This window comes from Arvicola amphibius, chromosome 4 (genome assembly GCF_903992535.2).
Source record: "Arvicola amphibius chromosome 4, mArvAmp1.2, whole genome shotgun sequence".
Classification (NCBI taxonomy): Eukaryota; Metazoa; Chordata; class Mammalia; order Rodentia; family Cricetidae; genus Arvicola; species Arvicola amphibius.
The window spans coordinates 136,649,047-136,671,749 of NC_052050.1; positions in this window are offsets into that span (position 1 = coordinate 136,649,047).

The window sequence follows — 22,703 nt, forward strand, 5'->3', positions numbered from 1 at the left end:
TAAGTTGCCAAAAACAAGTCAGTTTTCTATTAAGCAAAGTTGAAAGTCCAGCTCAACCCAGAGTCTCCAGGTTGTTGGGAAACAGTAAAATGTGAGACGCTCCATCACCCAGAAAAGTGGCCTTTTGCCTTGAAGGATTGAAATAAAACATATGGAATTGCTAAGGTAAAGCTATCACATTTCCTGGCAGTGATGTGCCACCTACAGAGCCAGCCAGCATTTCATTTGAATTCAGGGTGCACTTTTGGTGCAGGGGAGTACAGCACGTGAGAGGTCTCAGGTGTGGAAGAATGCACATCACCAAGAAGGCTGGGCTCTGCTGTGCATAGCCAACACTTGGCTGAGCAGGTTAGTTAGCATGGTGCTAATGATGCCTTTTTCTGCAGCTCTCTCAGGAAGGGGGAGACAGCAGTGCCCATGTAAGTCAGCAGCATGCCAGGCGGTAGTGCATGCATTAATGCTCCTGGGTAGCCAAGAAGTAAACAAGTTTAGACCCAGCTGAATCCGCGGGAGACAAGAAAATATGCAAATGATGCTCTGGGGATGGTTCATGGTTCAAGTCACTGTTGGGCGCCATTTGAGAATCCTCACTTCACTCTGATTTGGCTTATCTTTCATCTGTCTCTTCTCATCCCTGTGAAACCTCCGGTTTCTCTACCCCTCCTCCTCTTCAGTCAATTAGGATTCAATTATACTGTTTCTCGGGCTGACAGCCCATGGCCCAGAGTTCAAATGAAATGCTGGCTGGCACTGTAGGTGGCACAATCACTGCCCTGAAATTTGATAGCTTTACCTTAGCAACTGCGTATACTTTGTTTCCATCCTTCAAGGCAAATAAAAATTCTGTCTTTTAGTCATCTTGTCATAACATCTGAAGGTACTATGTTAGTCTGTTTTCTGTTGCTAGAACATAATGCTAAAGACTGAGGAAGTTGTAAAGAGTCTATTATTGGCTCAGAGTTTAGGTTCAAGACTAGGGGCCCACCCATGTCGGCGGTGGCTTGCTTGCTGGCGAAGCCAAGAAGTGATGCTTGTGTGTGTAGTTTCTCTCTTTTATAAACAGGAGGACTCAGTAAAAGACTTTGCTCCAAGGACTTTATCTAACAGAAATCACCTCCCAGAGGCCCTATCTCTAAGCATCAGGATTAGGTTACATTTCCATCCCTGATTATCTCACAATGTGGGTTAAATTCCAACAGGAGTCTGGAAGCCACAGCCCACATTCAAACAGTAAGTAGCATGAGGAGGAACAGTTTACTCGGTGGGAGCCCAGCGAAAGTGTCCATGCAGATCACAAACCAGCCAGGCCCGCAGCAGGTTCCTCTAGGGAGCCATCCCTACTCACAAGTACCCAGAAGCTTTATGTTGACTTGCATGTTTCCAGTCTTCCAAAACATAAGGAAAGAGCTAGAGAAACAGCCCAGGTGCTGGCAAAGCTCACCTGGTGGAATTGCACAGGAAGTGTGGTTTGTACCCTGCCCTGTCTAGTCTCCCTGAAAGGCAGTGACTTGGGTGCTTACGGATGCCTGGAGCTCTGGGAGAGTAAGCAGGGAAGAAAGGCCAGCAAGATTCACCCAGTCACCTGCCTTCCTCTTTCCTCGGTGACTGGTTTCCAGGAATGACCATCCCTTGAGATTCTGTCACACCACACACACACACACACACACACACACACACACACACGCCATTTCAAGGTCACGTGTGCTGAGATATATCATGGACACCAAATTAGCCATCTTTAGGTGTTATAGTTTTATGATCTACTTAAAATGCAATCGCCCTTCTTAGGGCGATCTTTTGAAAATTTACATAAAACAAGAGTCATGGGCCCACCAAAGTCAAGATACCCCCAGATTTCTCTCCTTCGTTGTCTTCCCTCTCCTGTCTCCCCACACCTGCAAACACTCTCTTCTGTTTCTGTCCCAATAGTTTTGCCTTTTCCTAGACGTCTTACAAATAGGAGCATGCGGTATATAGCAAACTCAAGCTAGGCTTCTTACATTAAACATGACACCTCTAACACTAACTCACCGTGTTCCACATGGCAGTGGTTTCTCTTTCTTCTTGCTAAGTAGTATTCTACAGAAGAACCCACTAAAATTCATTTATCCATTTGTAAATGGATGGATATTTAAGCTATCTCTCAAGTTTGGTACTATTCTATAAAGCCCATTAAAAATCCTTCTCTTCCTTTTTTTTTCTTTTTTAACTTGGCTTAACTCTCCCCCACCCCCAGCGGCTTATAATTTATTTATATAGCAATTAGACTTGCAGTTTGGTGTGAACTAAAAGAACTGTCCTTTGCTTTTCGTTTGAAGCCTATAACTTGAAATATGATTCTAACCAGTGCAGGCTGGTCACGGCGATTTGTCACAGACATTCCAACAGGCATCATTGTGTCTGCCCTTGTCCTTCTGGGTCTGAGTTTCTCCACGTGGGGAAGAGCACACCACTTCCTGTCCATATCTGTACCAGCTGTAGGTCCGAAGACTGGAGCAGCCACAGGTGTCCGCTCCTGTGCTGCCTTTTGCAACAGAGCTTACATAAATTATTGCATGTGAAAGGTTTTTAAAACTTTTCCCATAGGAAATTGGGAGCCAGGGCTTTAAACTTGTTTCATTTTGAAAATCACCTACCAGAATAAGAAGAAAAATACATATAGAGACATCAAAGGGCAAAGCGCAGTAAGTGCCGAGTTATGTGTGGTGTGCACCTAAAAGAGGAATTTGTCTCACGCACATTTGCCTCGGGCATAAGAGTGTTGCAACATGCCATGGTATCGCCCTGTAAAAGCACTGCAATTAAGCTGACTTTTTATTATTTTTTTTCTCCAGCATCTTTCTCCTCTGAGAAGAACAAGCGAGAGGGAGCCTGAAGGAACTGGAGGACCACAGAGGACGAGAAGTGGGAGGAGGGGATGGAGAAAAAAGAAGTGGAAAACACGGTCAGTTTTACAGGGCCTCCCATCGTCATAGAATCTCAAAAGGTGTTTGCATAATCAGACCCATTTGATATTACATGATTGCCAGGACGTGGGAAACACAACAGAAACTGGAATGAGTTGTTATGAACCACGGCGTGGTGGTTCATTGTATGTGCCCACTTGGCTGAGTCCTGGAGTGCCTAGATATGTGGACAGTCATTGTTTTGGGTGTTTCTGTGAAGGTGTTTCTTGGAGAAGATGGAATAGAGATTAACCTTCTAATGTGGGTGGGTCCTGTCCGGGCACTTGAGGCCTCAGTAGATCAAAGAGGCTGCTTCTCTGAGCAAGAGGGGATTCTGCCCGCAGATGACCTCTGGGCTGAACTGCAGTTTCCTGGGTTTCCAGTCTGCTGGTCTACCCTGAAGATCTTCATTAACCAATCCTCCAAATCTCCAAAAGTCCATGTGCTGATTGTCTACTGAGCCTCCTCTTTCCCTTCTGTTCCCCTTCTCTTCATTTCCCTTCCTTCTTCTCTCCTTTCCCCTCCCCTTCCCTTCTCTTCCCTTCCCTTCCTTTCCCTTTTCCCTTCTCTTCCCTCTTCTCTCATCTCCCCCTCATCTTCCCTCCTCTCTCTCTCTCTCTCTCTCTCTCTCTCTCTCTCTCTCTTTCTCTCTCTCTCCATTTCTATCTCTGTCTTTCCTTCTTTTCCCTATATTCTTTGTGAATACACACAGAGAGACACACAGGGACACAGTCCTTCCCAAAGAATCCCATTCCAGATGATATTAAGAATCATCATCTAGCCCTTCCTCATCCATCTCTTCTGTAGTATCTAAGCAAGCATCAGACCCTCACCTGAGCATTTCCTGTCCAGGAACGGGCTGGTCCCGAAGCAGCTACTATCAATTTTGGACAGCCCTAATCATTTCAATTTTGTTGGCCTTGTTTGTTTGTTTGTTTGCTTTCAAATAGCAAGCTTGTTCTACTTCCCAGTGTCTTCTGTACTTTCTAGTAGCTTCTTTCCCAAGGACTTCACAGGCTATTTGTACACAGGTGCACATTCCTCTGATTCAATTCATCTTAATTTGAATGATCTATTTGGCAGGGGGATTCTGAACCATTAACCAGGTTTTGTTCCCCCCTTTGTATGTGAATGCTTATGTCCATTTCATTTCCTCATCCCTTTACCCTTCTTTCATAAATCACCCAGGACATTAATGCCTCTTGCCCCGGGGGCGTGAAGGAATCAGGATGGAGAGGACAGGGTCAACTGTGTGTGCCTGATGGATCAGGGACAGGCAGAAAAGGCACGACAGTGGCAGGAACTGCCAGGATGGCAGGTAACAACACACTGGCTCCCATGTACCTGATGCCCAGGGCTAGCCAGTGTGGTGGGTCCTTGGGCTGCAGACAGGGATTGTTCTAGGACTAGATGAAGCCCGGATGCCACCATGGTTCAAGAATAAAAGGAGCTGCAACGAACCAGACTAACTAAGCCTCTTCCACTGAGAGAACAGAGGAGCGTGAAACACAATTCTAGTTGAGTTTACAGAAAAGTCTCCTAATCGCTCTTGTTCAACTGGGTGTACAGAATGGATGCCATTATCAGCTTGCTCCTCCCTGGAATGAAGCTATCGAAATGAGTCTTCTCTTTGCGAATGGCCCTGTCCCTGGAAGAAGCTCCACACAGGGTAGGAAATCAGAGTCCCAAGAAAACAGCCTGCGAGTCACAGACTGCCACTTTGATCTTATATTAGTTCCTCATCTCCATTCCATCCTGCAGCCAACATTCCTCTAAAAGACATCTATGGACTGCGTGCTATGCGATCATTACTGTGCTAATTACTGGAAAAAATCAAAGACAAAAGAAGCCTTGTGTCTAGAGGAGAAGAACGGGAACACAAAAATGTGAGCTCATGCAATTAAATTAAATGATGCCATTAAACGGATTTAAAAATGCATGGAAAAGAACTCGGATCCTTTCCCTAGGTGGACCTGCTTAAAGGCAATGAATGAATATTTATCCTTAATGATGGGTCACTAGGTGAGACCCTGAAAGAGCCAGTCAGGATTTGGAACTTCTAGGGAGCTTGATCATGGTTGGAACCAGTTTACAGAGCTTAGAGTTTACACATACAGTTTACAGGCAGGGAAGCAATGCTTGACTTCCTTGTTGACAAATGCAGACTTTTGAGGACACCGTATGCGGGTGACAGTGCCGCCACTAAACAGTTATCATGCTTGACAACTATTATTTTCCCCAATCTTCAGCACGGTTCAAAATGATTATTGGCAAAATTGATATGGAAATCAAGGCTTAGAAAGTCAAATGACATGCCAAATGCTACATAGCTTATTAGGGGCAGAGCAAGCATTCAGATCCAGAATCCTTTTTCCATCACGTGTGATTACACCCTAAAAAATATGCAGAACAGAGGCAAGGAACACAGAGTACTTGCAGTGTGCTTGATTATTCTTGGGAAGCCATGCCTTTCCACAGCTGGGCTGCTGTGGCCAAGACCATATACAAAGCTTGCAAAATTGAACATATTTACTACCTGCCGCTTTCTATAAGGTTTGCTGACCTCTGTGTTCTTCCATGCTCATTTTGAGACTGGTGCCTTGTGTCAGGTTTCAGGACATTTACCGACACCAGACAATAGTGCTGGGTCTCTGTGACCTAAGTGGTCCTGTTGGAATGGAAATTAGTCCTCATGTGTAGTGAAATTTTGTTTGTTTCTGACAAATAAGGTGTGCCTGAAGATCAGAGGATGGGGCTAGCCACTAGTTAACTATACTGGCTAGGGAGTGGTGAGCACAGACCTTTAATCCCAGCACTTGGGAGGATAAAGCAGAACAATCAGGAGTTCAAAGCCACCCTGGGTTTACGAGATTGATCAGGTCTCAAAGAGAAACAGAGTCAGGTGGTAGAGGTTCAGGCCTTTAATCCCAGCACTAGGAAGGTGGAGACAGGATCTCCGGTGTATTCAGTCTGAGGACTTGTAGAGAGAGAGGGGATCTCGCCCCATTTGATTTGAGGATTTCGACAGAGGCAAGAAGTCTCTAGTGGCTGCTGCTCTGCTTCTCTGATTTTCCAGCCTTCACCCCTGATATCTGACTCTGGGTTTTTATTAATAAGACTAATTATGATTTTGCTACACTCATGTTTTCTTCAATAGGATCTGAAAGTGCCAATATCGTGAGTGGCAAACTTCAACCACCTGATTTCTGGGAGTTAGTGGTACGGCCTGATCACCTTTGAGAGAAGGACAGAAATAATTACTTTAAAACGACATGTTATCTGGGCTTTGGAATGGCAAGGTGAGTGATGCTGCTGGGATTATCTCATTTGAATTAGTGCCAGTCACGGCAAGGCAAGGAATGTTTTCTCAGGGGCAGAGAAAAGCACATCCCAGGTGGCTGGCATGTTCTTTTACAAAGCAGTGTGTATGCTGTACATATGCCTCTCACTCGCATGTATGTACAGACACACACTTGAGGCAAAACCTTTTCCCCGTTGGGAATGAGCTTTTGATGTAGCTCTCCTGCATTGCTGCCAAGATGCACAGTCGTCTCGATTTTCATCTGAGGGTGACAACATTAATCGTGGCCTTCTCTCGTGTGCGGCTGATTTCAGAGCAGGCAGTATCGACTTTGCAAGCTACTCTCCTCCCCAACACAGACCCATCCCACTTCCATCCCACTATTACTTCACAGTATCTGCGCGGGCAAATGTCCAAGCCACGATCATGCCACCATCAAGGGGATTCGGGGAGGGTTCACCCACTGGAGGGTGGTCCTGCCACAGACGTGATGGAAACACACGCTGTCTAAGCTACCCTGGCGCAAGAGCTGTTTCCTGGCCGAACATGATTAGGCTCTTAAGGGTCAGGGTAAGTAATGGTTGGTAAGTAAAGGAGAAAAGCAGGGAAGAGGCGGGAAGAGTTTCAGAAAGCAGGCAGCGGCAGGTCTTGAGCAGGCTCTCGGTAGCAAGTTCAGGATAGCCTTTTTCCAAGTGGGGTTCCTGTCTCACCCTATGGCCCACCTCCAGAGTGCAGATGGTGTAGAGGAAGATGAATGAAGCCTGAAGCCCAACCCTGTGCTTCAGACCATGCTCTGAGCATCCCCAGATGCCTGGAAGAGTTGGCTTACCCAGGCAGCGCCAGCTATAGCTCACTGAGTGAGGCTGGAATTGAGCATCCTCTTCTGGCAGGGAGGGCGTTCAGATAAGGATCCACTGTTAGGTCTTTCCATCTTTAATGAAACAATTGTTAAAACACCACAGCTCTACCCAGGCTCTCACCCACAGCACATCAAAGCCAGGTGGTTTCCTGAGCACCTCGTGACTTTTCCTTCCGTTCCAGACATCGCCACCTTTCCTGCAGGAGAGGTCAGCTGTCACGCCGGTATCTCATTAGCGTTTCTGGTTAACATTCAGCATTAATGAACCTTTTTTGCGGGTTACAGTTTTATAATATAAAGAAGAGTGGGCATATTGAGTCTGTGTGTCAAAAACTTTTGATCCCACTAATGTTCATACTTAAAATGTCTCTTTCCTGTGTAAAATAAGAATTTTAATGAAATTCACCCTTAATAAAAAAAAAACCTTAGAGTGCACACTGCCAAGTGTTCATAGACCGAGCTGAGGGGACTATGCTGAGCCTAGTGTCACTGATGATACTTGCAGGGGACTCCTGTCTACTCCAGAAAGTAGTTCTGTGTATTGATGCTGGCACTGCCTCCCACAGTAACATGACACAAGCTCCTGGCATTCAGCACATTTTGGAGCAGAAGCGTGACACTAAGACCCTCTGACAAGACCCCACTTTGACTCCTTGTAGATGACCAAGAGGACATTCTTCTTCCAAGACAGTCATGGAGAACAGCATAATTGGTCTCAGATTATGACTTGTTAACTATTTGTCACTTTGAGTTGATGTAAAAACCAGACAACCAGACGCCCTCAATCAAGTTCCCTAGGACCAAATGTTTAAGATAAAACCAGGTTAAAACCATTAAAAATGATCTCAGTAGCTTTCTTAACCCTTAAAATATCTGACTTTCCATTGAAGTATTTGACTAAATTTTGTAAAAAATGTTGTGCCATTGTCAGTTTTTACAAATCCTTTCTGCTCTATGGGGTTTGATCAGGAGAGAGCTCGTTCAAGGCCTCATTACAAATGCCTCATTTTGTCTTTGTAGAAGGTGTTGCTAAAAGAAGGCCAGGTCGTTATAAGTAGTTTGCTTGATTCCATTACATCTGATGTGTTTTAAAGTTGATTGAAGGAATCAACTTTCAGATATATTCCAAAGCACAGAGGAAATCTTCTGGAAAGGATAATAAAGTTTTGAGCATGGGAAGGAAGCATAAAGAGGCACCTGCACCTCAGAAGCAGCCGAGGCCCCGTGTTTCTTCATAAGCATCCTTAGAAGCAGCCGTGTTCCAGCATTTCTTCATGAGCATCCTTAGGAGCAGCCTAGGTCCAGCATTTTCTCAGGAGCATCCTCAGGAGCAGCCGTGGTCCACTGTTTCCTCATGAGCATCCTCAGAATCAGCTGTGGTCCAGTGTTTCCCCACGAGCATCCTCAGAATTAGCTGTGGTCCAGCGTTTCCTCGTGAGCATCCTCAGAAGTAGCTATGGTCCAGTGTTTCCTCATGAGCATCCTTAGAAGCAGCTGTGGTCCATTGTTTCCTCATGAGCACTTTCAGAATCAGTGGTGGGCCAGTGTTTGCTCATGAGCATCTTCAGGAGCAGCCGTGGTCCAGAATTTCTTCATGAGCATCCTCAGAAGCAGCCAGGGTCCAGCGTTTACTCACGAGAACACTCTGCAGTCTCTAGCCTCATCCTCACACAGTGACAATGATTAACCGTATTCCCACCCACTTCTCCTACGCATCCATGAGCTGCTGGTATCTGTTGTCTGTCATTTATGTTGCTCTCCTTGAATCCTCACCAAAGGACATGCTCAATAGGAAGGGAAGAAAAATGGAGAATGAAAGTATAAGCTCACTGATAAATATGAAGGCACTGGGTGAGATAGAACATGTGCTTAGTCTGATAAGACAAAACATTAACATTTAATAGGAGAATAAAATATTTATAGCCAAGAAAGATTTCCTTAGGATTAATATGAATTTATAATTTATCAGGCACCATGGGCCTTATGCAATGAAAAATGAGTGCAATACCAAGGGCTTTTAAGTCATAAATATAAAGTAAACAGGCGAGAATTTTCATCCCCAAGAATGACCTAGGATATTAGCTATGCAGAGAAGAAAACATAAAAGTAAGGTGTCACTAAAATGAGCTTCTGGGGTGACTACATAGTCACTGTAGACTTCTAAAGGATTTCAAAAGTCAACTATTATGAAAATAAGCTCTCCTTACTTATGTTTATACGTCATGTAAAAAAAATATTTCAGTAAGCCTTACTGATAAGTGGTTGATTGAATTCTTTGGAAACGAAGGACTTTTCCTTTTTCTTTTTTTTGTATCTTGAACAAGGTAAACATGTGGGTTAATCATTAGCGGACTCTCCAAGCCTTCCTTGTTGCTCCGATCCTCGAACGACAAGCTCATAAATCCTTGAGCTTCTTTGGAGTTACCGCGGCTGAGGTTCAGAGTTTAAGGTTGCAATTCCATAAGCCACGACCCTTGCCACCAAAGAGCCCCTGACGGCAGCAGAGCACCCAGCCCTCTCTCGCCCTGCCTTCAAACCCATTTCTCTGAGGAGTTGGTTGTTTACACTGTGGAAGGGGGAACAAAAAACTTTCAATTTTAGACCAGCTTTGGATTTTACTGTTGCTGTGATAAAATATTCTCGACAAAAGTAACTGAAAGACTCATTTGGCTCATAGTTCCAAACTAGGGCCCGTCATCATAGAGTGGCAGAAGCTTGCAAGAGCTCGTCACGTTCTACCCTCCCAGTGAATTAACGCTTGCTGGTGCTGGCTTACATCCTCCAATCATACACTGTCCAGGGTCCTCTGAGTAGGGAATGGTGCCCTCCACAATTAAAATGGTCTTCCTGCATTAATTAAATGATATCAAGACAGCTTTACACAGGCATTTTCAGAAGCTAACCTTAAGGTCAATGATACCACACAGGTGTGCCTGGAGGCCTGCCTCCTAGATGTCAAGTTAATGGATTTGTGAAGGGAAAAATCTCCATGAACCCTAAACCTAGTTTCCCATATTATTATGGTCTGTTTGCTGTAATTATTGGATCAATATGAATTTAAGCCCAGCAGTCAGGAGGCAGAGCCAGGAGGATCTCTGAGTTCGAGGCCAAAGTATAAGTCTTCAGGAGCCACCCACCTTGTTTTCTGAGTGGCCTGAGGATGGCCAATTAGGCTAGTCTAGGCCAGCAAATTCCAGCTATCCCCCTGGTTCCACCTTCCCAGTGCCGGGTTTACAAGCATAAATCATTGTGCCAGCTTTTTCACATGCGCTCTGAGGCTGGACCTCTGATGCTCAGACTCACACAGCAATCACTATACTAACTGAGCCATTTCCCCAGCTCTTTTTGTACATTTTAGAAGTGCATTCTTATTTTCTGGCACTATTAAAATTCTGGACCCTCTCTGACTCCAGGCCAATAATTAGCCTTTCTTTCCATGAACCCTCATTTCTCCTATTGAAGAATTGGAAGGTGACATTTATAAGCAAGATCTGGGTACTAGGTTTGTGACCTGCCATTTATCATAGTCCCTGCAAATTGACAGAACAGAGAAGTGCATCTATAAATATTCGGCACGTAGGCATAGTACATTCAGATGCATTTGTAGCTGTGAGAAGCAAAAGATAAAATCATACTGAGTGGTCCAGTTTAGATGCAGGAACTCACGGATGCCTATCTGTCAACTTTTATTCCAGCAGGGAATGCCTGACCCCTGCCATTTCTCATTCATTTGCCTGCTCACTTCCACTCTGTATCTACAGCAGCATGTGTGGTGTTAGCTGGTACTCCCATCGAAAACTGCTGTACCATCAGCCAGAGCACAGTGCTTAGGCACAGTTTCTTTGTGCTCTTGTAGACTGTGCTCAGTCCCAAGAGGTAAGGACAACACCTCACCCTGCTCTCTCCAGAGATGTTGCTTCATCCAATGCACTGAGACCTTCTGGCCACTTTCTACATTCTACCCCAAATTCTCCAAAGACCTAACTGATTGACATATATTTAAGAATTTTGAATGGAAATACAGCAATTGAGTATACTTATGATGTACCATGTGATATTTCAATACTTGCCGATATACAATGGACAGGGACAGATCAGAGTGATTGGCACATCAATCACTTCAGATATTTATCACTTCTCCATGTCAGCATTTGAAATCCATTTTAGTAGCTACTTTGAAAGTAGGCAATTAATTGTTGCTCACCAAGGACTGGGGGGTGTAGCTCAGTTGATAGAGCACTTGCCTAGAATGGCCAAAGCTCTAGGTTCCATTTTCAGCGCTACCTCACTCAGCCCCCGTGACCAACACACCTGTAATCCCAGAACCCAAGAAGTAGAGGAAGAAGGATCAGAAGTTCAAGGTCATCCTCAGCTTAATATAGCGTTTAAGGCCAGCCTCGGCTACACAAGGCTCTGACTCAAATCAAAGTTTTGCCAAGCCATGTTATCCTGCTATTCCTCCTACCCAGCTGCTCCTCAACCACCGTTTCCCTCTCCTTCCCTCTCCTGCACCCTTCCCAAGCTCTGCTGTAACCACTATTCTAGTCTATATTCTTGAGGTCAGATTTTTATCTTCCACATATAAGTGAGAACATGTATGTCTTTCTGTGCATGATTCATTTCATATAACATGCACTACTCTGGTTCCATCCATGTTGCCATCGAGAATTGACATGTATTCTTCTTTTCATCTGAATAGCATTCCATTGGAATATCCCCCACATTGCCTTAATCCACATCCATAACCTCACATCTCAGCTATTATGAATGCAGTGCTATACTTATGGGAGGGCAGCCATTGGACAAAATGACTTCATTGCCTTTGCATATACTCCACAGTAGGATTGCTGGACTGTAGAGTAGTTCTGTTTCTGATATTCTGAGGAACTTCACACACACACACACACACACACACACACACACACACGTGTGTGTGTGTGTGTGTGTGTGTGTGTATGATATATGTGTATATAAGATACATATGGTATATCTATCATATTGTGTCTATGCTAATTAACAATCCCCCTGGCTGTTTTCCCCATATCACCTGGTAGTGTCTAAGAGTTCCTCCTTCCCCATGTCCACTCTGGGATTTGTTACATGGGGTTTTAAAATAGTATTATTATGGACAATATTACTGAAGTCACTGTAGGTTTAATTTATCTGCCTCCCCGCAATGATTAGTCACATTGAATGTTTTATTTTCATCCACTCATTGGCCATTACATCTTGAGAAACATCAACCGAAGTCATTGTCCACCTTTGACCAACAGCTTATTTTTCTTTTGCTGCTGAGTCAAACACTGTTAAGTTTGTATCAGCTTGGTATTACTTGTCACTTTGACAAGCACCTCAGAGGAAATTTTGAGACGTACACTTTCAGAGGGTCAGGCCCATGGTCACGTGACTTCATGGCTCCTTGGTCATGGTGAGATCCCAGAACGTAGCTGCTCTCTTTGCGGTGACTAGGAAGCGGGGTGAGCGAGAGGGAAAGAGAGAAGGAGAGGAACTTGGTCATGCTGGAATAAGATATGGTCCCCAGAGACAAGGACACTGGAGTGACTTGAGTTTTCCACCTCTGGAATCTCCCACAACCTCCCGGCAACTCCATCAAAGTGTGACTCCTTTCCCAGCACAAGTCAGAGCCCACAATCCGGTCATTCGCCACGGCCACATCCACCAGCGGAGGACCAAGCCTTTCCCGGGAACGCTTCATATCTAAAATACGACAGCGGCTACAGCTCCTTGCCTCTTCAGCATACTTCCGTGTTGGCTGAGCACTTCACAAACACTCACTCCCATTTTGTAGGTTTTCTTTTCATCCTGTGGATTATTTCCTTTGATGCTCAAAAAGCCTTTTGTTTTGACTTCATCTCATCATCTGCAATTCTTGTTTTGTTGCCTGTGCTTTTAGGGTTGTGTCCAGAAACATTGTCTGGACCCTTAAATGGCTTGAAAATATTGTCATTTCAATTTATTCTTTGTAAGGACTTATTCTAATAGGAAAATAATGTTTTAAATCACTCAGCATCCAGTAAAACTGATAAGCCGTGGCCCTTTACTAATTCAACTATCATTTCCCAAGTGTCTACTTTATGTTGTGACCTAAGACTCTGAGACAGTGTCACCTGGGGGTGGGACTCTCACACTTTCCAGACCCTTTATGCCCTTGGGTAATCTAGACTTAGGCATCTCCATTTTAAAAGCTCTGGAAACCGAACCGTGGCAACCACAGCCACCTTTCAGAAATTCTCTCAGTCCTTGGACTTGTAAAACCCTTCCCAGTGGTTCCGGAGTCTGCAAAACTAATCTATTTGGAAGCTGGTATTTACATAAGGTTAGGATCATTTTTCTTCTACTGCTCTTTCACTTTTAGTTTTTTTTTTAAAGAAATTTAAATTTCAGGGGAGAATAATAACTATCAAAGGCTCTGTAGCTTTTGTCTAATATGTACTCCGCCAGCACAATTTAAATTAGAATCCTACTTGTCAATCTGGGAAGGCTGAAAACAACAGCTAAGCTCCTCTATCCTTGCAGGCAACCGACGACGAGCTTGCTTTCCCCTGAACTATATTTGTTGCACCAACTACATTATCTAAAATGCTAATGAAATTGCATGTGCAAAATTATGTCACTAAAGAAGGAAAAGGCAGCTGTCTGCTGCTCTTTAGGAGTGGAGGTGGAGCAATGGACTGGTCGCCTTCGGCAAACTAACAAGGACCCTTGGTATGGATGTTGATGCTTCCTTTGCAAATCTCCACCTTGCCTCACTCCGGGGATAGCCACATCTGCAATGGTGGTATGAGGAACATCTGTTTCTACACATGCTATAACAGAAGGTGTGACTGGAGACTAGATGAGAGCAATCAATATTCTGAGAGTACGGGACTGAACCGGAAAGCTCTAAGAAAGGCCTACTTAAAGCCAGCCCTTTGGAAACAGGATGCTCTGTGGACAGAGGGCTGGATCTTTGGATGTGTGAGCAGGCAGGGTTGAGGGCATAGGCAGTATTTTTGGAGCAGAGCCTCCCCTTGGGGTAGGAGGGGCTTCTGGGCAGAAACATTTAGCATAATTAATTGTAAGGCAAACAACTGTCCTCTGCCTATAGGGACTCGGAAGCCAGAGGAAGTATGTAGCAATATGATTAGTTAGAATGCTCTATCAGTTGAGCTAGAAAAAGCATTACCCATAAAACCTGCCCAGAAGTTGTTTCTGTATGTGTGGTATGTGAGCTTTGCTGTCCAGTTGCTTTGAAAGACTGGGAATGGACGGGGGAGCAAGGATGTACTTTTCCAAACTCTCTTCAGACTGGAGGCAGGAGTGAGAAGAGGAATTGCCTCTTGAGCCCTGCCACTCACGCTGCTGCCAGGGCCCATAGGAGGCAGAATTGGAGGTGGCTATGCCAGCCTTCAGGACAGTCTTGTGACTTCTGTGATGGACATGACCAAGTTCTGGAGGTCTGTGTGCACACACTGGGGAGCAGGGCACCCAGAGAAAAGGACTCTCAATTATCCCAGAAGATGAGCGGGAAGGGCTTTGAGGAAGACAATCTCCTTCCTTGACCAATGGAGTGGCCTCTGCTTGTGATAGGAGTAAAACCCTGGAGAGGCTCCGCCTGAAATTATGTGTGTATTAAATTTGAAAAGCAGTTGTGAGCAGACTTAGCTGTGCCCAAGGCTGCTCTGGAAGGTTTCTGTTTCAGACATCCTATGGACGACGTTCGGTTGTAGTCCCTGGAGTCGAGTCTCTCCTGGAGGCAGAGGCCATGATCAAGCTCTCTTCTAAGTGGCAATAGAAGCTAAGAAAATAAAAATAAACTCAGACCTGTCCTTGAGAGCGCACATTATGTCACCTTGGGAAAGCACAGAATAGCTGGGGTCAGGGTTAAAGCGGCACCTGGAGGCCATCAATCCAGCAACTGGATTAGGAAGGGCTCATGCATTCATATCGCAGGAGTACAAAGACCCCAGAGAGTTTTGGGTGAACGTCACCATAGTTTGGGAATTCCACAGACACCAAGGTTGCAATTGAGGCTCTGCAGCTCCTTGACACTTTTTCTATTCCTTTTCTATAATAAAAAGCATGATATTGATCACCAGGAACAAATTCAGCACTCAATTTAAAAAAAATTACATCTAAAATATTTTAAACCAATGACAGCTCACGGGAGTCAGGCCTCCCTTTATCCCTGTTATCTAGACCCTAATATATGTGCAGGTACATGCATAAATGTGCTCTTATTTTAGAGATTTTCTCTGCAGGTGGAGGACCTATGCTATCCAATTCTAAGAAACCCCTGATTGGGATTTCACTAAAATAGCAAAGATACCCCACATAATATAGAAGCTTGCTAAATGTTTATAGAGCACCATGTCCTTCATAATGTGTATGAAAGAGGTTTGACCTCACCCGAGTGACATTTTCTCACCAGCGTGGCTAGGTAGTTTTCATTCTTCTCTATTGTGTATTATTTCGAGGTAAAGGCATATGCACCAGCACATCACACAGGAGGAGGCAGATAGCATCTCCCGTTTGCTTTCTAGAAGTACCACAAGGGAGAATGTGTTCTGTTTCCTATAGGGAGTCTTTCTCTACCCCACCAGCCAGCTCCCAAATAAATACCACGGAGACTTCTTACTTAGTGGTGAAAGCTCAGCCAATAGCTTAGGCTTATTTTTAACTAGCTCTTAAAACTTAAGCTAACCCATTTATATGAATTTACTTTCTTAAAAATGTGACTTTCTTAATGTGACTTAATTACCTCTACTCTGTACTGCCCATGCTGTTTTCTTACTTCCTCCATCTCTGACTGGCAACTCCCTGCATCTCTACCCTTCTTCCCAGCATCCCCTCTGCTCTGAAAATCCATGCTCAAACAACAGATGCCTAGCAACTGTGCAGACTCATTTTACGACATGGCCAAGAGCGTGCCCCTCAATGAACTCACAGGACTCGGGTGTTTGGCAGGCAGAACGCTGTCCTTCATAACCTTTCTGTATCTTTTTTGAGTACCCAGCTAAGAGTCTGGCACAGAGGAAGTACCTGCTGTTTACTTGTTGAAAAGGGACAGATAGGCTAATTGCCACCATGGGAATCACCCAGGTCTGTGCTTGCCAACAATGCCAGATCAAGTCTGTGCTCTTACACTGTCATGCGATGTTTTGATTGCAACTCTTACAACAGAGAAAACTGTGGCCCACCATCTTACTCTTCTTAGTAGGACAGAGGGAGAGCTGGGATTCGAAACACCTTCCCCAGATTCTGATTATGTAACCACACAATTCACTTTTTAAAAAAAACACTCTGGACTGGGGATACAGCTCAATAGAAAGATGGTAGAGTACATGCCCCCATTCAATCCCCAGCATCTAAAACAACAACAAAAACAAATAAAATATGATTAACTTATAGAAGGATAATTATATTAATTATGTTAATCTTGTTGATGATAAAAATGGTATTTCGAGATCTCATAATAGACATGATGTATGTTTTTTCTTTTTCTATATAAAAGTTACTGAAGAAAAACAAAACTTCCACGAGGCCTGTGACTGGAGTGCCATGTCTGGGAGTTAACGCCCTCACAGTCCAGATTCACCACTGTAGCACAAGGTCTCAGAGGTCTTAATAATAAAAGCCCAGAGTCAGATACAAGGGGAAATGCTGAGAGGTCAGAGAGACGAAGGAGCCAAACTACTGTCACCTTACATCTCAACTTCCTAGCCAAAAAGAGGCTGAGTTCCTGTCTCCTCCCACCTTATCACTTCCTCTCTCTGCCCAGCCATATCACTTCCTGTCTGTCTGTACAGACCTCCAGACCTCTATGGTTAGCTAGTGGCCAGCTCTGCCCTCTGATCTTCGGGCAAGCTTTATGTATACAAAAAAAATATTACTACACATCATGGGGAGAACATTACTTCTGAAGCGATTAGTGCTGTCTCTATCTGCACTTTCAAAACCTAAGTGGCTCATCCTGTGTAGTGTCTCTTCTGAGGTCATCAGAAACCTCAGGAAGACTTGCTGTATGTTTCATTGGAGCCAGCTGGGCAAAGGGGGGAAAGAAATCTAAACAGCTCCTCTATTAAATGACAGTCAACCACTGCCACTGCCATTTTGCCATTGTCTTCTTCCTCATCATCACCCTCAACATCATCACCATCATCATCATCATCACCATCATCATCATCACCACCATCACCATCATCATCATCATCATCATCATCACCACCATCACCATCATCATCATCATCATCATCACCATCATCACCATCATCATGATCCCAGGTGGCAGCCCAGACTCCAGGCCTCAGCATAGCCTTAGATGCTATCATGAGTCACAGATGTCACAGACTTAGACATGGCCCTCAGCTGCAGCCAGGGTCCAGATATCACTATGGCATCTTGTGGCAGTGCAGGCCACTTGGATCTGTATGGACCCAGCTGCCGCATGACCCTCAAATCCCATCTGTCCTTAGGTAATGGCCCAGACCCCAGGTATTTGTATAGCCTTCAGGGGGTATCAGGAGTCATGGATAGCAACCCAGACCCTGGCTGTGGTAAGGTCATGGACCCAGATATGTCCCCTTGCTGCAGCCAGGGCATGGATGTCAACATGACCCTGGTGGCATCATGACCCTTAGGGATCAAAATGGTAACAGGTGGTGGCCAACACTCCAGGCATCCCTGTGGCATTGGAGGCAATGTGGGTTATGGGCATCGACATGTACCTTAGCTGTCATGGGCTGTCATAGGTAGCAGCCCAGGCCCAGATATTTCCCTGGTCCCAGGTGGCAAGCACACCACCAACATCAGCCCATTCCTCACAGCCCTCATTTCTTCAGAACTGCCTTGTACCACAGCACATGAACCACTCTGCCTCTTGTTCTCTCCAATTTTCCCACCATATACTTGCTGGTCGTATTGGCACCAGGCCACTAGCACCTGCTTATGGGTGCTTCAGGCAAGCTGGATTGTGAGGACTCAGGCTGCCCCAAAGACTCTTTTGCCTGCCTGAGTCACATGACGTCAGGAGGCCTGTGAATGCTTCAGGCAATCCAGACAATGATGTGTTTTATTAATTTTTAAAAATATATTTTTAACCTCCCTCCTTCTTAAATAGCTCATTTTCTCACAGGTGTGGGGCTATTCACAAGAACATGGCCAAGCTACCCAACAGAGGTCATATACTTAAAGAAAACTCACTCTCCCTTCCCCAGAGACCATTAACTTTCGATAGCTCCTTAGCTGGTATGGTACCTCTTGAGCTCTTACACCAGCCATTATAGTTAGAGTTTCCATTGCTGGGAAGAGCCAGAATGACCTTGTAAACTCTTATAAAGAAAGACATTTAATTGGGTGGCTTACAGTTCAGAGGGTTTAGTCCATTATCATCAGCATGTAGGCAGACACGGTGCTGGAGAAGGAGCTGAAAGTCCTACATCTTGATCCAGAGGCAGTAGAAGGAGCCTGTGTTCACACTGGGTGTCGCTTGAGTGTAGGTGACCTCAAAACCCACCCCCACAGTGACATACTTCCTTCAACAAAGCCATATTTCCTAATAGTGCCACTCCCTATTAGCTTATTGGGGCCAATTACATTCAGAGTATCACACCTTCCATGCTAGAATGATGACTGGCTTGACCTCGTACAAGTCTTGTGCATGCAACCACAGTTGCTATAAGTTCCTGAGTGCATTGGTCCCATCATGTCCAGAAGACACCGTTGTGGAATATTAGTTGAATATATGCTACATTCATTTATGCTTGGGAACATTTGCTTAATGATGCAAAGATATGTTGGATTCTTTTATGCTGCATTTTTTTAACACTGTAAAGCTGTGTTAGTTTGCCTGTCTAAAACACCTGATTCGACCAATAAAGAACTGAACAGCCAATGCTTAGGCAGGAGAGAGAGATAAGTGGGGCTGCCAGGCAGAAGGAATAAATAGAAGAAGAAACCGAGGCTTGAGAGAAGAGCTAGGAGCAAGGAAAGGAGAAGGAAAGGAGGATGCCGGGGGTCAGTCATGCAGCCACACAACCAGTCATGGAGTAAGAAGGGATGAAAGAGATGCAGGATAAAGAAAGGTAAAAAGCCCAGGTGCAAAATATAGAAGAGAAACAGGATAGTTTAAGTTAGAAAAGTTGGCTAGAAACAAGCTAAGCTAAAGTCAGGCATTCATAGTCTCCGTGTATTTATTTGGGAGCTGGGTGGCAGGCCCCCAAAAGAGTAAAGAAAAACAGCAACAGCAACAGCAAACAAAGGAAAACAACAACCAACAGCTACAAGACACTGCTTCACTTTGGAACACCTAGACCTCTGACTCTTATCTCCTTGTCCTCTTTCCTGGGTGGTCACTGAGCCTTGCTGGGAGTGGAACACACACTTGTTTCATTTCTGTTGAGGAATCCAAGTTACATAAATAGAAGCAGCTTTTCTCCAGGATCAGTCTCTTTTTCTTTTCTCTTTTCCCTGGCAATATTGAAGAATGAACTTAAGCCCATATTCATGCTGGGCAATGGTTCTACCACTGACCTACAACCCCAGCCCCAACCCCAGCCCCAACCTCAGCCCCAATCCTAGCCCCAATCCTAGCTCCAGCACCACAGCCAGTCCCAGCCCCAGGCCCAGATCTTTTTTCCTAAGTTCTATGGCTACTAGTCTAGGGTCAGACTTTTTATACATTGAGTTTGTTCTGCTAGACCTATATTATAGAGCAATGCATATGATGAATAACTATAACTAATACTTGAAACCATTACATGGAGTTTTCTTGTTCAACTGTTTAGATTCTGAGCACACAGATATTCTCATTTTCTGAACATGAATATAAAAAAAACCTTGAAGAATCTCTCCGAAATTGTCCTCAAAGTCTGGGTAATCTCTTCTTTTATGGTGGCATATTCTTCCTGCCTAACCTGGATTTGCTCACCTTCGGAGGGCAGGGTCAGCTTGTTTAAGAAAGTGGATAATCAGAGTGACTTTTTTTTCTTTTGTCAAAAGTAGATGAACTAAAATGTAATCTATGATTTTCAGTGAAAAAATAAAAATTGTCTTGATCTATTCTATCTGTGGCATGTTTTGAAAATGTATAAAGAGTTGAAAAATGAAAAAAAATTTCAACTTCTGACTTAAACTTTAGGTCAGAATTTAAGCATGAAACTTAAATGTGTTTGATTTGCATGTACTTGTGTGTCTGTATGTCTGCCTTTATGTGTGCCTATTTGTGTGCTAGTACTGTGTGTATTTATGGTGTGTGTGGTCAGAGGACAACCCTGGGGGTTAGCCTTTACCATCCTCCTTGTTTGAGACAAGTAGGTGACTCTTTGGTGTCACCTCTATGGTTGTATATCAGGCTAGCTGTCTCAAAAGCTTCTGGGGATTCTTCAGTTTTTGCCTCGTTTCTTAACAAACCTGAACTCAGGTCCTCAAGATGTTGGAGCAGGTGCCTTAGACAGAGAACCATATCCCCAGCCCAAGATATTTTTTGTTGTTGTTGTTGTTGTTTTGTTTTTCGAGACAGGGTTTCTCTGCGGCTTTGGAGCCTGTCCTGGAACTAGCTCTTGTAGACCAGGCTGGTCTCGAACTCACAGAGATCCGCCTGCCTCTGCCTCCCGAGTGCTGGGATTAAAGGCGTGCGCCACCACCGCCGGGCCAGCCCAAGATATTTTGACCAAGGTAAAAACCAATATGAAGGTATCTGGGTAAATGACGCCATAACTCCTAATTCTTGACATTTGAAGGACAAGGTGAACACTGAAGTGAAATGCATGACCACACCTAAGAAAACGGTCCATGCATTTTCCACTCTGTATCTCCCCTGCTCCATTGTAGACATGTAGTGTCTTGTCCATCGGTGCCCAATTTCTTAGACAAGAGAACAGCAAGTCAAGAGCTGTGTCACCAGCCAGCAATTTTTCCAACATGTAAGGTTCCTTTTGCCTCGCCGTGAAGCAGTTTTGCACGGCCCAAGCAGCTGTGCCTTCACGGAAATCCAACCAAGCCAAATGTCAGGAAGAAATGCCCTGATGGAGCCTGGGGGGGGGGGGGGGTGATGCATCTATTTTGGGGCTTCAGCTGGTGTCCCACCCCGTTCTACACCATCAAGAAGCCTCTGTGCTTCCTTTCATTCAGATAATTTGGGAAGAGTGGAATTTAGGCTCTACGTCATTGCCAGCGCTGCGTTACAGTCAACAAGTTCTTAGAATTCCTTCCATCAACCTGATAAGATCTGAGGCTCCCTCCTCCCTCCCGTATGGAGCGTAGAGGAAATTGCCGTGGAGCCGAGTGAGCTAAGAGTCTCGGGCTCCATCACGTTATTAGCGCGAGGTGGGGCCCCCTTCCATCGTAATTGTCCTTCCTGCCTCTGTAGACTTGCACCATATACCTACGGGTGCCTGATACATTTATATCCATAAACCCCTCCAAGGCCTTCCAAGTCCCCGAATTTGCATTTTCCAAGGGCTTCCAGGTGGTTCTCTTAGACGTGAAAGTTTGAGAACATTACCGACTAAGAGGCACTAAACCGGGTCAACTGTTGTGTCCTCCATTGCCCCAGCCATTTTCCAATCACCCTCCACAAAGGGTCCCTCTCTGCCCTTCCGTTCAAAGAAATGCTTCTGCGGCAAGCAAATAAAACGCTAGCATATTACTTTTTTTTCCACTGCTGTCAACATACCTGACAAATGTTTTAAGGGAAGAGGACTTATTTTGGCTCCCGTTTTGAGACGGTCTAGTACAATAATAGCAGGGGAGGCGTGGCGGAGTTCATGGCAGCTGGTGCCTGATGATGCAACACCTCCCATGTTGACACTTTGGGGACCCAATAGCAGGGCAATGGTGGCACTTAGTTGGATTTCTCTTCTTTTCCTTTTTCATTCGGTCTAGGACCCCATGGAAAGACACCATCCACACTCATTGTGAGTCTTCTTCCCTGAGTTAGACCACTCTGGAAAAAAAATCTCACAGACTTGTCCCAGTATGCTTGTCGATGCCCATTGTAGATTCACTCTGTTGCTTTCATGAGATGTAAGAGCAACAACAAAGTCTTAGGAAGACTGTGTTTTGTTCTGGTTAGCTTACAATTCCAGGTAACAATTTACTCTTGCCAAGAAGTTAAGGCAGAAACCTAAGCATCGCATTGACAGTCAAGAGCAGAAAAATAGGAATGCACAAGCCCTTGCTGGTTGCCTGCTCTCAGCTAGCTTTCCCCTCTCTTATATTGAACAAGAATCCCTGCCTAGGAAATGGTACCACCCACAACCGGCTGGGTCTTCCTAGGACAACTAATAATTAACAAACCTTATTGGTATGCTCTGATCTAGATAAGTCTTCATCATTAAGATTCTTTTGCCCGGTAATTCTCGGTTGTGTTGAGTTGAGAGATAAAACTAACCAGCACAGTGCCCTAGGTATCTCTTAATCCAATTGAGTCGACAATGAAGATTAACCATCACTATTAGCAGAAACCTCTCCAGCACACACATTTGTAAGGACCTTTCTCATTCCTACCTTCAATAATGGTATCTGGCTAGTGAATATGAAAATGAATGTACAAGAAAGTGATTTTGTCCATGTTGACTTCAGTCTCTAGAACAGTGTT